Below are 16,667 nucleotides of genomic sequence, written 5' to 3' on the forward strand. Positions count from 1 at the left end.
AAGCTCCCGTATCTAGAAGAATATTTCACTCACGTGAGAAAGGTTCTGATTTAGATTGATCTACATTCTACAACATGCTGCTTCTCATTCCTGATTTTGTCATTCCCTGTTTCATCAAGGAATTTCCAGTTCACGTAAAAATGTCGACAGTGGACAGTTACCACTGCTTGATGCATCCGAATTTCATAAATAAACCAAAATTTAGTTTTGCTAGTGGTTCAAATCTGCAGTATCTGCTCCCAAGATCAACATTTCCCCAAATTATTTGTATATATCCAGAATGGGACTGACTGATTTCTCCTGTCTATATCTTCTGTAGTTTCATAATTCTCGTGCTTTCATGGATCATTCCATATCTCTTTTCATTTTTGTTTTCACCTTTTTTTTTTCTTAACTTCATATAAGTACTAGGGAGAAAGGATAGGTTGACGGCAAGCCGAAAAAGAATTCAATCACAAGCGTCAAAGCCTGAATATTGCATCAGGATTGAAGACTGTTGTTCTAATTTTAAGGCATTAGAATTTACAACCCAAGAAGCAATGCAAGAGCAATGGTCGAGGTATCAACAAAAAATAAGCTCATATAGTCACTAAATGGATGATTCAGCCACTACAAAAAACAGTCTCACAAAGAGCATTTTATCCCTTCATACAAAAGAATGAGAATTCAGATGTTCTAACTCGTCATAACAGCTACATTACTACGTAAAAGTAAATGTTTCAGATTGCAACCACAGCAATTCATTCCAAGCATGCTGCTGACATCTGCTAAAGTATTTCATTCTTTTATCTGAAGGAGAGATATATGCAAATAATCATATCGGAATATCTAATTGAACCATGACATTTTGAGGGCTTTCCTCCACAATTAAAAAAAAAAAAACATAAACCATATACTTCAGGGCGATGATAAACATTGAAAATTGAAGGTTTGAAACCATATGCTATTAGCCAATTACAAACGACATTACTTCAGGCAAAGAGGTCTTTTAAAACAGAAAGTGCACATGGCAATGTCATTTCACCTGTTCTGAGGCATACAAACTTAAGAGGGCTGAGCCGGCAACTTTCCAAGCAAATCCACATTTGCTCACGTCATCTATTTTAATGGCATAATCATAGGAAATGTTATAAATGGCAAGAGCCTCTTTATAGATTTGATCTAGAGGCTTTTGTCTCTGCTCAAATTCTGTAGCACCGTACAATTTCTATACCACAAGAGTATAAAGAATCAGAATGAATCTTACTCAGCAGAAGAGGCAATATACAAATGCAAAGCGTCACAATCACCTCTTTGTATTCGTTATAAACTGCTTTAGCAGCCTCTTCTCTCATTTCTTTGCTCTTGCCATCCAGAGCATGCGTCATGTCCTTCCTGTACTGCTTACATAGTTCAGTCCACTTTTCTCCGCAATCTTCAGGAAAGCCAACATCAAAGCAAGGGAGCTTCCGAACTTCTGAACAAGATAAGACAAACACATTATCCCCGTTCACTTATCCCATGATAGCATAAAACATAAAACTCAGAAAGGTGCTTTAACAAAATGCTCTTTAAGTCAAATGACACATATAGCTTCAATTTTGATCAAGATAACCTTTAACTTTCCTCGACATTTCTTCTCGATATGATTTGAAAAAATCATACATTTTCCCCAATATGGAAGTTGATTTGAAAGAATTTTCCCGTTCCATATAATGAGGAAATCCAGCTACTCTCAAGTCTTCTGGAACTTCAATCTATTTGGAAGTAGGAGAAAATGGTTACACCAAATTTCAAGACAGCAACAATCAGTTTTAAGTAAAATATCTTTGGAGGTCAAAAACATACAAAAGTAATAAAAATACTTATACATGCATACATATAGTTTACTGCAGCAAAACCAAAAAAAATAAGCAATCATCTCCTGCGGATTTCACATTCATCTTTCTGCTTTAGTTAACAATCAACCCCCAAGTCACAAGTTCTTCAAATCAATAGCTCACCATTGACAGATAAGAATGTTGTCATTGACTTCACTTAAAAAGAATGACAGAAACGTGGGCTAAAATATCAGCCATCTCAATCCCTTGAAAAAGTAACATACTAACCTCTTTTCCTGTCTTTGGTGCATCCAGAGCCTCATAATATAAATCAATCAATCGTAGCAGGTTTTTCTTCAGAAGAGCTTTCTCACAAGAGTTACTATCTTCTAGTGTAAGAAATTGATCCATTATTGCAAGCCAATTATTAGCTGCAAGGCTCGTGGCATAACTGAAAGCAGCCAAAAGCACCTCTACATCAGAACCAAAATCAATATCCAATATGATATTAGGACTACCCAAAGAACTCCACCTCCATACACTAGAGACATTAGGAACCAAAACCAGGAGATCCCTTACCAAGTTGCCACCCCATAGCTGTTATCAAGTGTGGCAAACAAGTTAATAGCATCCTATTAAATGACCTCAATATGGACTCCAAGTCCGGCATATCATTTGATGAGACTGAAAGACACTTTTGATGACCTCATAAGTATTTGCTGAGATGAGAAGCAAGTAAAGCAACAAGTCTTTTCTAGGGAGAATGTACTAGTTTTGAGGAACTTAAGATGAAAAATGAAAAAAACCTAGTTTCCTTTACAAAACTTCAGATAAAAAGGAAATTCTACTTATAAGAGTTCGATTTATAATACATTAATTGTTCAGAAAGGAATGTGATAAACAGTGACATAATATAATTCAAGCAAATATCAACTCACTCTTTCACAGTTGTTAACATTCCAAATCAGGGCTCTTCCCTCTTACTAATGAAACCAAAATGCTATTAAGGAATACAGTAAAGTGATTACCTTGGCCGAAACCTAGTTCTCAGGAATAATTTGAAGAGCTCATCCTCCAGCTCCCCATCTGAGAGCTCACTTGGTCCTTTACTAGACACTCCAAAAGTAGAAGAATTTCCCATCCAAGGTTCACTCACTCTGAAGTAATTCAATAACTGAAGATAGTACAACAATTAGTCAAGCTAATCTAAAAAACATCAAAATAATGCAAAATACAGATTCATCCTACAATTTAATGTACGACATTCAAATTGGAATAGGATATCTCTAAAACATCAAACTATAATCTAATTAAAAACAATATTCCTCTTGTTTGAAGAGTAAGCCAAATGTCCCGTTCAAATTTAGCAGCCAAAACATTAGGCAAAAATCACCCAATAGACATAGGAGTAGTGCAGAGTTTGAAGAATCAGAAATATACCTACATAATACAAAAATTATTGTTGGCAAGTCAACTTAAAATTATTGAATGTATTTCCACACAAGAAAGAGGGTCTTCAATGTATTTCATAAATTTTATAAATATGGCACATAGGATATTTCGGGTCACACACACACACACACACACACATATATATATATATATTGATTGCAATTTAAAGTACAATGGTTATATTAACAATTGAACATGTCTCATAAATGCTAGTCAAATAAGTAGGACAAGAAATAGTTAAAAGTTTCCCTAAATAACCAGTATCCATTTCATGCATGATCTCCAAGAATGCTGTTGACACCTAGGCCAATACAAAATGCTGTTGACAGCAACTAACACCAACCATATAGGAATGTAAAGGCATTCAAGTAAGTTCATCTGTAAGAAGATAGAAGAGTGAACTAAAGACCAAATTAAATATTACCTTCTAGCATATACTGAAATTCATGATGCATCCAGTAGAAGTCAGTGCAAGAATAAAAAATATATATATTGAAATGAAGATAGAAACAAGTTGGTTACCCATTTGACCATCTATTAAAAGGAAAGAACAATAAGGGTTGCGACTAGGGCAGCTAGCGACTGAAGAAAAGGAAAAAAAAAAAAGAAAAGATAAATAAACTCTTGAACTAGAAACTAATTCAAAATATCCAACCTGGGGATTTCTTGATACAAAATACATATCACCATCAAAATCACCCCCAGCCATCTCATCAGCCAAAGAGCGCGGGCCTTTACAGGGAAAGAATATAGCATATTTGGCATGTCCTACAAATTCCTCCAAGGATTCCACATATCTAGCATTTAGAACATGTATATCTCCAAAATGTACACCAGGTTGGCGGTACACTAGAACTTTCCCAGAAATCTGTCCATTATCCCTACACATATCATCCGAGAAGACAACACAACATCCAACCATTAATGCAAAAGTTAATTCTGCCCAAAATAGTTGAGACAATATCAACAAATTTACTAATACAAATAGTAAACAGGTTCAAGCAAAGGGGGCCCAAACAATATTCCTTCCTCTTATGCATCATAGACCTTATAATGTCTCAATGTATAATAAAATAAACCAAATTTCAACTTGCTATAAAATTAAAAAGTCCGATAAATGAGAAACATGGAGACAGATGATATTAGGGGTGTCCTCATAATAAGTGCCATAATAAATGCGTATATGTGCACAGATGTAAAGCTTCCATTTTCACTCTCTTTCAACATGCACATAAGCATAATAGAACAGCAAACATTACACATTAAACCATATGCTACAATCAGGTATAACATTAGAAAACAAAGATAAAAAACAATGTTCTCTCTGTGTTATTTGATTAAAAAGAATCCCCAAATATATTGAGAAATTGATATGTACAAAGAACCCACAAAATCACGACAAAATCATCCAAACATAGAAACAAATAAAAGACCAGAAATATAAATCCCAACAAATCAGGAAAGTGATCCTGATTTGATACATAATCTATCAACAACATTCCAACTTGCAAACTTGAAGCTAAGACTTGAAAATTGCTAGTTAACTCTGCAGCATATACTGGCTGATGTAATTGTACATATCAACTTCCAAATTTTCTATTGAAAGCGTATTCCATAATGGCATCTTTAAATAATGTAGTTCAAAATTGTAATTATTTGTTATGTCACCGTCACAAACAAAATGACAAGAATAACAGAAAAACCCCAAAACTTACGTACAATATAATGCAGACTTCATCACTTTCTAGTACTCCAGACGGATCAACAGTACCCATTAAATAATAAGACTCGGTGATAGGAAGTTTTCCTCCTAGGAGACCCTTCCTTTCTTCATTTAACATTATTGACATCCGATGTTGCAAATATGATTCATCAAGGGGAATCCCTGATAAAATCATTGCACTGACATCATCCATGCCACCACGGTGATGAGAAACTGCATGTGATAGTAAAGAAGATCAATTCAAAAGGTGATGAGAATATTGAGAGGCAGCAGATAAAGCAAAGGAACATGAATGACAAGAAATGCGACCAAACTCGAAGGCAATAATGCAAAGCCAAAAAAATAAAAAAATAATAAAAATATTGGAATTACAGTATTTCATTTCTAAACAAATATAATATATTCATATTAAGGTAGTATAATCTTCAAAATAAAAATTGGAGGGAGGGAGGGGAAATGCTTGAAGTTATTGTTATATAGAAGTTAATAGATCTACCTTTAAGAGCTGCACGTTTATTGGAGAAAACACCATGTGACTCTTCTATAGCATTCTTCAATATGCCCATAAAAAAGTCATCCGGGACACCTCCATGGCTAAGAAGCGCAATCATATTCCTTGAAAGAGAAGTCTTCTTTGGCTGATTGCTGCAGTAGATAACACAAAAACATCATCCTAAAATGCAATGAAATAAAAACAATAAAGTGCTCACAGGGCATCAAATTTCTCAAGGTAAATCAATCTCATCAAAACCAAATTCATCAAAATCAAGTCAAAAATAAAAGAAATTTTACACCTTCACTTGGGTATTGGCTTATAACAGTATGCAGGTAGTTTCTAATGGGGCTGGAAGACTGATTTCAGCAACAATAACATGCACCGAATTATTCTGCAGTCATGCTTTCAACTTCTAAATCACCATATCATGCTATGCTGTTAAGTTCTAGGGAAGTCAAAACTTAAAAGTGATAAGCAGTCATTGGCTTCAAACTGCAGCTCCATGCCCATAAATTAGGTTGGAGATATGAGCACCAGAGTGATCCAATAACTGGGAATGGGCATCCCATCCAAATTTGCTGGAGAGAAAGACCTTTAGCTCCCGTAGTTTGCCCAAAGTTTGTACATCTAATTTTATCTATTCAATGGATTAGACACAAATGTGCATAAAGAATAATACAAACTAGAGATTCCATCCTTTTCATTATTTTCCTTTCACTTATTTCTAATATTCATATTAGGAGATTCATTTAAGCTCTAGAATGTTTAGGGTCCCTCTCCCCCTCCTCCAACCCCAACTCATCTCTTCCTTATTGAACCCAGTACACATTCAATTAGCAATTATCAAGTGATTTGAGAAAAAATGAACTATGTGACATACAAATATATTAAACGGAAATTACACAAACTGCACGATGGCAAGTACCTTGTTGCAACTACTTCCAATGTATTCCTTGTGCAGATATTTGACAGATTTGGATCTGACTTAACTTTAATCATGGAAGGCCGTATCTCAATGGTTCTAGGTGGAAGCTACAAAATTTGGAATTATTATAAGCATGCAGCTTTTAAAAACGCATTCAGAAATTATTAGCCAACAAAAATATGTTCCTCACAGTTGTTAGGATCCTAGGCAACAACAAAAATGTATAAGATTGACCAATAAATATTTTCAAAGAAATATGGCATTTGAGGTGGTATCAATTCCAATATCGAATTGCATTAGATTGACTACACAAAACTAGATTCCCTGATGTAATAACTTTTACAACTAATTGAATCAGGCTAATATCTGCAATGTGTTCTCCATATATTCCACCTTTCCCCAAAATTTTACACAATCTGTTCCAGAATTAATTTAATTAGCACTGCCTTCAACTGGAACTACTCCTACAAAGAACTAATCATCAATTCTCATTTCAAGCATGGACATTTTGGATTATGTAAGTTATTCTAATTAAAGGGAAATTTTGTCCTTTTTATAATTTCTCAAACATTGAAAATGACAAAAATATACCTTTTTATTGACAAGTAAGGTTCCCTTCACAGCAGAACCATTGTTAAAGAGGCGGAACTGGATCAGCAAAGGCTATTAAAAGAAAAAAAAAGAAAGGAATGATAATCAATGGATAAAATTTAGCAAAGAAAGCAACACTGAGTTGTTAAATGCACATACCGGTACCCTATGGTCAGATTCTGTCGAATTCATGCCCGAAAACTTCCCCTAAAGGTTAAGAAATTTATGTTATTAAGATAAGAAATATAAATGGAAAGGAAAACAAGAATAAAATTGACAAATAGTACCACAAAGGACTAAATGAAAAAGGAATAGTTGGAAACCATGCCTTTTAAAATTACCTAGACATAAAAAGCATGACCATCCATAATATCTCAAACCTTATCAAGTTTAAGCAATTCCATAAAATGAAGTTTTATTGAAAATGTTGTTTCAGATTTACATATGTCAAACTCTTTTCTTTTTCTTTTTTTTTTTGGTTCACACCGGAAAGATTAATCATTGGGCAAATAATGCACATACTTTCATCTCTAACTAAACGTAAAACGAGTAGCAAATCAAGCCCCAAATCACCAACCTCAACATTGTCACCATTCACAATGCTTCCTTCAAAAACATTCTTTGGGCATTTCAAAGCCAAATCCTCTGATATATAACCAGTTCCATCTGTGTGAATGCAAGGTTCCCCATCTTTATTACAAACAGAATTTCCATCTTTGTCCTGCAATAGATATGCATATATATATATATATATTTGATAAAATATCAAATTAAAAACTCATAAAGAAAACACAAGAAACAAGCTGTTAAGAAGGGAAACAAGATGATTTTTATTCAAAACTTAAATCCATATATCATACCTGGCATTGTATATCTTCTATCGTGTCAACATTTACATCAGCTAAATCAACTTCCAGCTTCATGGTTGTTGACAAGATTAGTGAAAATCTATAGCCCAAGGAAAAGGAAGCCTATTAAGTTATAAACAATCAACCTCAAGAATGCCTCTCAAAAGAAGTCCAAGAAATTTAAAGGAATAAAAGAAACATGCAGATTCTTATTATCACTGACCTGGCCATATACTTGGCTATATTTGAGAGGGTATGGACATGCATAAACACACGTCTGGCTTCTTGAATTGTTTTCCCAGATAAAACATAATCTTTACCATCATCAACAGATGCATCTGACTCGAATCGAACAAATAAGCACCTAACAGATGAGGAAGTTGGGTCTTTCTTTCTTGCTTTTTTGCCTCCATTGAACACTGAAAATTCAGCATATTTGGCATAAAAAAAAAAAACCTAATTTGCCATTCTTAAAAGTTAGGAACAGATGATATCATAGGTGTTGAATATATTAAGTCAACACATCCTACAAGTTGGTGCATATTCAAAGCCATTCCCTGGAAGTCGGGTATTCAAAATTCTTTCCCTGTTATAGGTGTACCAAAAAAATGAGAAGCACAGGATCCTCAATAACAGACATGTTACAGATGAAGGAAATAAATATGTGTGTACAAGTCAGGACATCCACGCAAAGCTGCAACCTAGAAAATAAGATCAATCCTTTCTTTCACGCACATAGAACCTCAAGCACCCAGCACTAAAATGGAACAAAACCCCTAATCTGTAAAGGATTGAAACCCCTAGTTGTTGTAATTGATCATCCTAATTATCATAAAGACAAAAACTAGGAAGTGGCATAGGTAAGAATAAATAAATGAATGATACGTTTCACCACCATTAAATTAGGGAAACTATCAAGTAAGATTGTAGAAAAGCAAAGAACCAATTCATGGGTTAAAAACAGCTTTCGCCGCATTGTTTTGTGCTAATTCTCTAAGACAAGTTGAATAAAAAACCTAAATCAACAAACTGGAAGACGCAGACTATTCTTGTGGAAAACTTAAAAGAACAATTGTTCTTATTTCTTCTTATTCAATCTACAATGAAGAAGTTCATATAAATAAATAGGAACAATGAAGTTTCTTATTAGGAAGTAACTTACATGAAACAAAAAAATTAAAAATTAAAAAAAAATCTCAAAAAACTTGAAAATCAGAATAATTTATCAAATCAGAAAGTAAATGAGAAATATTTTCAAAATAAATTAAAAAATTAAGTTGCACTAATGTGGGAGAATCAGACTTCTACACTTACCATCAAGCTGAATTATAAATGTTAATCATACTCAGCTTGAATTTCAAACCATAAAAAATCTTCTAGGAAGAGCTTTAATTAGAATATCTGCAATTTGTGAACTTGTAGGGATATAGGCCAGTTTGACCGACCCATTTTCTATCTTTTCCTTTATGAAATGTAGGTTTAGCTCTATGTGCTTGATCCTATCATGATAAATAGGATTTTTGACAATACTTATAGTAGCATTATTATCACAAAATAGTGTCATAGATGTCACAGTTTGAACTTTTAGTTCTCCAACAAACCTCATCAGCCAAATTTCTTCATAAATATCATGGGACATTGCTCTAAACTCAGCCTCAACATTGCTCCTAGATACAACAGCTTGCTTTTTACTTCTCCAAGTGACCAAAATTTCCCAAACATAAGTGCAATATCCAGTAGTGGACTTTCTATTTGTTACTAATATAGCCCAGTCAGCATCTGTATACACCTCGACTGCCCTGTCCATTGACTTCTTAAAATATAAACCTTCACCAGGACTCCTTTTTAAGTACTATAGGATGCGATGAATAGCCTTAAGATGCTCCTTAATTGGATTATTCATGTATCTACTCACCATCCCTACTGTAAACCCGATATCAAGTCATGTGTGAAAGAGGTAAATAAACTTCCCAACTAGTCTTTGGTATCACCCTTTGTCAGTGAGAGAGCTTCCATTTTCACTTCCAATTTTATTAGTTAAGTCTATGGGTGTATCGGCAGGTTTGCATCCAATCATACCGGTTTCTTTGAGTAGATCAAGTACATACTTACGCTGAGATACTGATATTCCATTCTTATAATGAGCCACTTCCATTCCAAGGAAATATTTAAGGAACCCTAAGTCCTTTATTTCAAATTCCTTTGCAAAGAGTCTCCTCAAATCATCTATTCTTTCCTTGTGGTCTCCGGTGATTATGATATCATCCACATAAACAATAAGAATAACTCTTTTTCCTTCATTAGTAAACTTAACAAACACAGTATGATCATATTGACATTGAAAGAATCCATACCTCTTCATTGCCTTGGTCAACCGTTCAAACCAAGCCCAAGAAGACTGTTTAAGTCCATACAAAGATTCTCAGAGTTTGCACACTTTGCTCATGTTGTCTTGCCTTTCGAAACCAGGTAGAATTTCCATTTAGACATCCTTTTCCAAGTCACCATGTAAGAATGCATTCTTGATATCAAGTTGGCGAAGAGACCAATCCAAGTTGGCTGCTAGTGACAGTAAAACTCTAATTGAATTGAGTTTGGCTACCAGAGCAAATGTCTTCTCATAGTCTATCCCATAGGATTGAATGAACCCCTTTGCAACAAGTCTAGCTTTGAACCTGTTTATACTTCCATCTACATTGTGCTTTATTATGAAGATCCACTTACATCCAACCGGGTTTTTTCCTTTAGGAAAATCTGAAATTTCCCATGTCCTATTTTTCTCTAATGCCTTGATTTCTTCAAGAACTATTACCTTCCAATTTGGTTCATTAAGGGCTTCCTGAATATTTTTTGGAAAGTCAAGGCTCAAAGTTTGGATTTAACTTGTCATATAAGATGTAATTGCAGATAGGGTATTGGGTGCATGATCTCACACCTTTTTTTAATGTAATAAGAATGTCAAGGTCACCAGCTGGCTCAAAAGTTTCAATTTCAGATTCAATAGGGACATTACCTGTGTTGGTTTTAGGTTCTTGGAGACTCAAATTAGGTTGATTTTTAATGCTAGGCTAGGTAAAATTGTCCATTTCTTCCTGTGGTTTTTGCTTCCTTGAGTAGAGTATCAGTTCTTTTGTTTTTTCTTGCATAATCTTAAGGTTTATAGAGTCAAGAGTTGTCTGAACAGGTTGGGTTTCATAATCTGCATGGCTGATACATTGGGTAGGTTGAGAATCTGGTTTTGAAATGGCTGGTTGAGATTCTAGTTTTAAAGCGGCTAGTTGGGAATATGGTTTTGAAGGGGTTGGTTGGGAAATTGGCAAGTCAATAGCTAAGAATTGATATTCCTGAGTAGTATTTCCCCCCTAAATATCATTCTTGTTGTAGTATGGAAGATTCTCAAAGAAGGTCACATCCATAGAGCTATAGAATTTTTTTGTGATGGGTGAGTAACACCTATAACCCTTTTAGTTTAGGGAATAATCAAGGAATATGCATTTTAAGGCTTTGGGATCAAGCTTGTTGTAGTTTTGTTGGCTAATATGAACAAAGGCAATGAAACCAAAGAGTTTGATGGGAATGGAAGAGATCAACCAAGTTTGTGGGTAAGAAGCAAAGAGAGTTTGACATGGTGTTTTAAAGCCAAGAACTCGAGAAGACATTCGGTTAACCAAATAGGTTGCAGTGAGAACAACTTCTCCCCAAAAATATTTAGGCACATTGGAAGTCAACAAGAGAGATCTGGTCACTTCTATCAAATGTTTGTTTTCATGTTCGGTAACCCCATTTTGTTATAGAATGTCAACGCAAAAGCTTTGATGGATAATGCCATAATTGGTAAGGTAAGGGCCAAGCACAGAGTTGAACTATTCCCTTCCATTGTCAGTTTTTAAGACTTGGATTTTGGCTTGGAATTGGGTTTGTACCATGCTATTGGAGTTTTAAAAGATTTGACGAATCTCAGATAAGGAATACCCAAGTGAGTTGAGTATGATCATCAATGAATGTAACAAACCACCTAGAACCAGTGATATTGTTAACTCTTGATGGTACCCAAATGTCACTGTGAATCATTGAGAAAGGCTGAGATGATTTATAGGAAAAACTAGGGTAGATATTTCAGGTGTGCTTGAAAAGTTGACAAATTTCACATTGAAAATCTTTAGAGATGTTATTTAATAATGACATAAATAGCCTTTTTAGGTATGAAATATTTGGATGTCCTAATCTATAATGCCATAACATGATAAGGTCATCCTTACTAGTACTAGAGGCTAAGGTTGTACAAGAGTTTTGTGATCTCTCAAGTGCATCATCTTGAAGAAGGTAGAGCCCTTCACACATCCTAGCACTACCAATAATCCTCCCCAAGCCCAATTCTTGAATTTCACACAAGTTGGGAAAAAATTTAGTGACACAACATCTATCCTTCATAAATTTACTGATGGAAAGTAGGTTACAGCTTAAATTAAGGACATGGAGGATAGAGTCGAGTGTTATGTCTTTCATAACTACAATAGAACCTATTCCTGCCACCTTTGAAAGAGAGCCATCGGCAATTTTTATAGCAAAACTATCATAGCAAGCTCTATATGTGTTGAATAAGGATACATCTCCAGTCATATAATCTAATGCTCCTGAATCAACAATCCAAAATTGTGTATTTCCCTGTTGAACACTTATAGCATTTAGAAAGTTACCTTTTTGTGCTAGTAAACTAGTTTCAAAGGTTGCAGACTTGTTTTGAAAGGTTTGTTGGAGCATCACCTCTTTGTGACTTTTCTCATGCCATACCTTTATAGAAAAAGAGTTATCACTCCTGCTAGCCATAATAGAAACTCATGTGGTTACAGTCTAATGGTTCAGGCTGACTTGCTCTGATAACATATAGAAAACTTAAAGAACAATTGTACTTACTTCTTCTTATTCAATCTACAACGAAGGAGTACATCTAAATAAATAGGAACAATGAAGTTCTTTATTAGAAAGCAACTTACATGGAACAGAAAATAAAAAATAATAAAAGCAAAGAAAATTATTTTATTCTAGAATAAAAACAAATCCTTAAAAACTTAATAGTCGAAATAATTAACTAAATCAAAAGAATAAATGAGAAATATTCTCAAAATAAATTAAAAAATCAAGTTACACTAACATAAAACAATGAGATCTGCAGTAATATAAAAGAATTGCACTAATATAAAAGAATCAGATTTCTACAATTCTCATTAGTAAGACAAGAACAAGAGATACAACTCAGCAGACAGATCAAGCTTCCCTCCACTCTGGCAGAGGCGCACATCAGGGATATGTGTGCCTAAAATACATTCAGAGATGCATACTGCTAGCTGAGAATATAAAACCAATCACCTTACATGTTGGCTTCCTTGAACAGACAATATTGATGATGCTGGAATAACAATTATAAATGATACGAAACGACAAAAAAGAACACCGAATGAAAAATTCATCATTAAAAGAGTGTGGTTTAGACGACTAACCAAAAAACCGGTAACAACGCAAACCAACAAGGATTCCTCTTTTCGCAATTTTGCTGTACTCAGCAAAACAATCATCGTCACCTGAACTTTTACCATCCGAGACGCTTGCAAACTTTACGATCAGAACATTATCATCTCCTAAAACCCTTTGTAAGTGAGTTCTACTAGTCTTGTCCACATAAGGACCCTGAAAATAAGCACATCAAAACCATAATACATTCAAGACAATAAGAACATAAAAAAATATAAAATAAAATGGAGGGAAAATATTATAAAAGAAAATTAATGCTAAAAAATAATTAATAAGCAATACACTTTAGGTTACCGATGTTTGTGGAACCTTAAAAATAATGTAGCTTCATCTCCAAGAGACCGATTACTCATAAAGTAGTAAGAACAGAGCACAAAAGTTATAACTTCAAATTTAAAAGAGGGAAACTAGCTTCAAAGTACGTAAAATGCGTGCATGCTTAGATAATATAATTACTATTTGCAGCAATTCCTTTAAGTGTAAGAATAAAAAAAGTCAAATTTAAAACTTTTTATACAATCAAGGAACCAAATTGAAGTATTTGATTTTATGGTAGGTGAAAAGAGTGTCACCCCACCCCACCTCAAAAATAAAAGTGTTATCCAGTAATAAAGATAAGACAAAAGACTGATACAATAAAGAAGGAATTTATGTGGAAAGGCTTAATAGGACTAACCAAATTAAATGTAAGAACAAAATCAAGGAAATGTAAGAACCTTGAAGCTGCAATTCCCAATTTACCTTGAACCTACAACTCCCATTTTCAGAGACATGACAATGGTATTCGTACGTCTTTCCAGACTCCCACTCAAGTGACTGCAAGACAAGGGAACATAAGGGTGAGGGGGAAGGACAAAAAACAGAAAATAATCAATTGCATAAATCATCACAGGCAAGGGAGTAATGCCCATATGAGTGAGTGGTCTAATACACATTCCAAACTTTTGAGACATCCTTGCATTCCAGAGACAACAGGCTGAAAATTAAATTCTATTGGTGGGAAAAATCTTAGTTGATACAAACTTCGTAACATTTTTTTCAAAATTCCGTTTTACTCAGACGTTAGCATGTAACATAATTCAGAATATGGTTAAAAACACGTTATGCTACCTTACGACGATCAGCCGGAGTGACATACTGTCGGCCCAGAGAAACCCAGACCTCTTCCTCAAACTTATCCATGGCCAAATCTTTTAATCTTCGAATTTTATCAGCAGTAGTTACTTCTTCCAACCTCTCCCTGTAGTTAAACGGCCAAGAAAAAAATATCAACTTTTTTTTTTTATTTTACTTAAAAAAAGCCAAAACTTGTTTAAAGGATAGGTACATTGAAAACACTTACGAGCCAATGTAACTTAAAATAAGGAACGCTTTTCTAAACTCAAGCTCCCCCAAAGCCATCAACTGTGAACTAAACTTTTCTTCTACGACGACGTTTGATGCAAAATTCAAAGCAGGAGCAATTGGGGTCTGAATAACATCATCATCTCCCCTTAAATTAACTATAAAACCAAAAATCCAAAAAAAGGGGAAAAAATCATAACAATGCATTAAATAAAAAACCAATCATTGCTTTATAAAGAGAGAGAGATAGAGAGAGATAACCTAGAGAATCCATTATATGTCGGCTAGTTTTAACCGGAGAAGAAAGGGGGCTCCAGTTTACATGAGAAGAAGAAGGACTTGGCCGTTTTTGAGGAGAGCCGTTGTTACGTTCGTTTCGTATCATATAAATAACAAATCCATCAAATGAATAACGGATTGTCGACCGTTGAATTGTCTCTAGTATTCTTAAAGCTGCTTCTTCACCTTTTTTAGCTAGAGCACATCTCGTGGAGTTGGTAAGTGGCTGTTGATTTTACTCACGAAAGATTATGGATATTGCTTCTTCGACCGTTCGAGGTAAAGCTACGTCCTCATGAAAATTACTCTCCGTTGATCAAATTGTTCTTAAAACAACTCGAAAGAACACAAGTTTATATAGTAGTAGTAATTTCTTTTGAAACGGAAAGTGGAAGGCTTTTCTTCTTTCTTTCTCTTTCTGATTTGATCGTTTGAAGGGCGATCGGCCAAGAAGAGGGAGGGAACTAATATACATACTAATTAAATTAAAAAAGAAGAAGAAGAAGAAGAAGAAGAAGAAGAAAGCTTTGGTATCAAAATTCTAAAGGGGTTAAAGAGCGATACTTTTATCGTGCTCTCTCATAAGTGAGCCGTTGGATTTGTTGCTGACCCTCTGATCAAGGTAAGAATTAATCGGAACAAATTTTTAACACTTTAAATAAAGCAAAAATAAATAAATAATTGGTTGAAATTTCTTCTTTTTTGGTTGTCTCATCGACTTAAACGTATAAATCGAGATTGTTTTTGGCGGTGGAGGCAAATTGAAGAAGAGAAAATTTGAGAGAATGAAAATGATAGAATCTCAGAGAAAAATTAGAGTGTTTATGAACGTACAGGAAATAGCATTTGCTGTTTGTTCATACTAATAAAATATTGTAATATCTCAACAATTATTCGAGTAATTTTATAAATAATACGTCAATTTTAATACAACTGGTAAATATTACGCCTAGAACAATTTAAAAATTATGGACTAAAATGTAACTTAAAAAAAAAGGACCATAAGCAAAATTTATCTACAACAATTATTTGGTCTTGTTGAAATTCCAAACATTCGAGTTATCATTTTAACACACTTTTTTACTGTGTGATTGCTGGAATCTGTTGAATGATCAATAGATGTGCTGATGCCTTTGCTTGCAGATTCAGCAAATTTTCCAGACAAAAAAAAAAAAAAAAAGAACAATTTCACCTGTAAAGGCTTTTATAGCTCCACTTTCACAACTGGTATTAAAAGATTTATATGGATCTACCTTCGTGGGGAAGTAAGATTTCTTATCTCATAACAAATACTATGTTTTAAGAGGCAAAAAGATTGCTTAGAAAAAAAAAAAAAAAAAAAAAGAAAGACAAAGAGACATTGGAGTACGTACTCTAATATGAAAATTTTATTATTATAAACTTCCTTTTATTTCTTAATTTTCACTTCCATGAAACAGTTCTCTAAATTTTCATTTTTAACAATGTTATAAGCAAAATACTTGTATTATATTACTATTAAAAAATAAAATTATCATTAAAATTATACAAATAAGTAATTTAAAGATAAAATCTATTCAAGCATCTTATCCTATTACCATATATGACAACAAAATCACTTTAATATAATTGATAAAAGCAAAATTTTTCCTATATTTTATTTTATTTTCTTAACAAAAAAATACCATTGTAAATATATTTT

At 33.9% G+C, this 16,667-nt stretch overlaps 1 pseudogene across 1 annotated transcript; it reads right to left on the reverse strand.

Moving 5' to 3' along the window:
- Positions 1 to 893: 893 nt before the first annotated feature.
- Positions 894 to 15,515, reverse strand: LOC111286545 (putative RNA-dependent RNA polymerase 3; annotated as a pseudogene). The gene is made up of 21 exons (XR_016343275.1): positions 14,969 to 15,515; positions 14,706 to 14,865; positions 14,474 to 14,603; positions 14,105 to 14,179; positions 13,333 to 13,519; positions 12,749 to 12,782; positions 12,532 to 12,650; positions 8,058 to 8,253; positions 7,847 to 7,934; positions 7,564 to 7,707; positions 7,146 to 7,193; positions 6,987 to 7,058; positions 6,396 to 6,502; positions 5,471 to 5,619; positions 4,971 to 5,187; positions 3,907 to 4,132; positions 2,828 to 2,973; positions 2,088 to 2,250; positions 1,595 to 1,736; positions 1,290 to 1,456; positions 894 to 1,207 (listed from the first exon to the last, which is right to left on the reverse strand). The product of XR_016343275.1 is annotated as a putative RNA-dependent RNA polymerase 3 (transcript).
- Positions 15,516 to 16,667: the final 1,152 nt, after the last annotated feature.

This window comes from Durio zibethinus, chromosome 6 (genome assembly GCF_047325235.1).
Source record: "Durio zibethinus cultivar Kanyao isolate XHJ-2024 chromosome 6, ASM4732523v1, whole genome shotgun sequence".
Classification (NCBI taxonomy): Eukaryota; Viridiplantae; Streptophyta; class Magnoliopsida; order Malvales; family Malvaceae; genus Durio; species Durio zibethinus.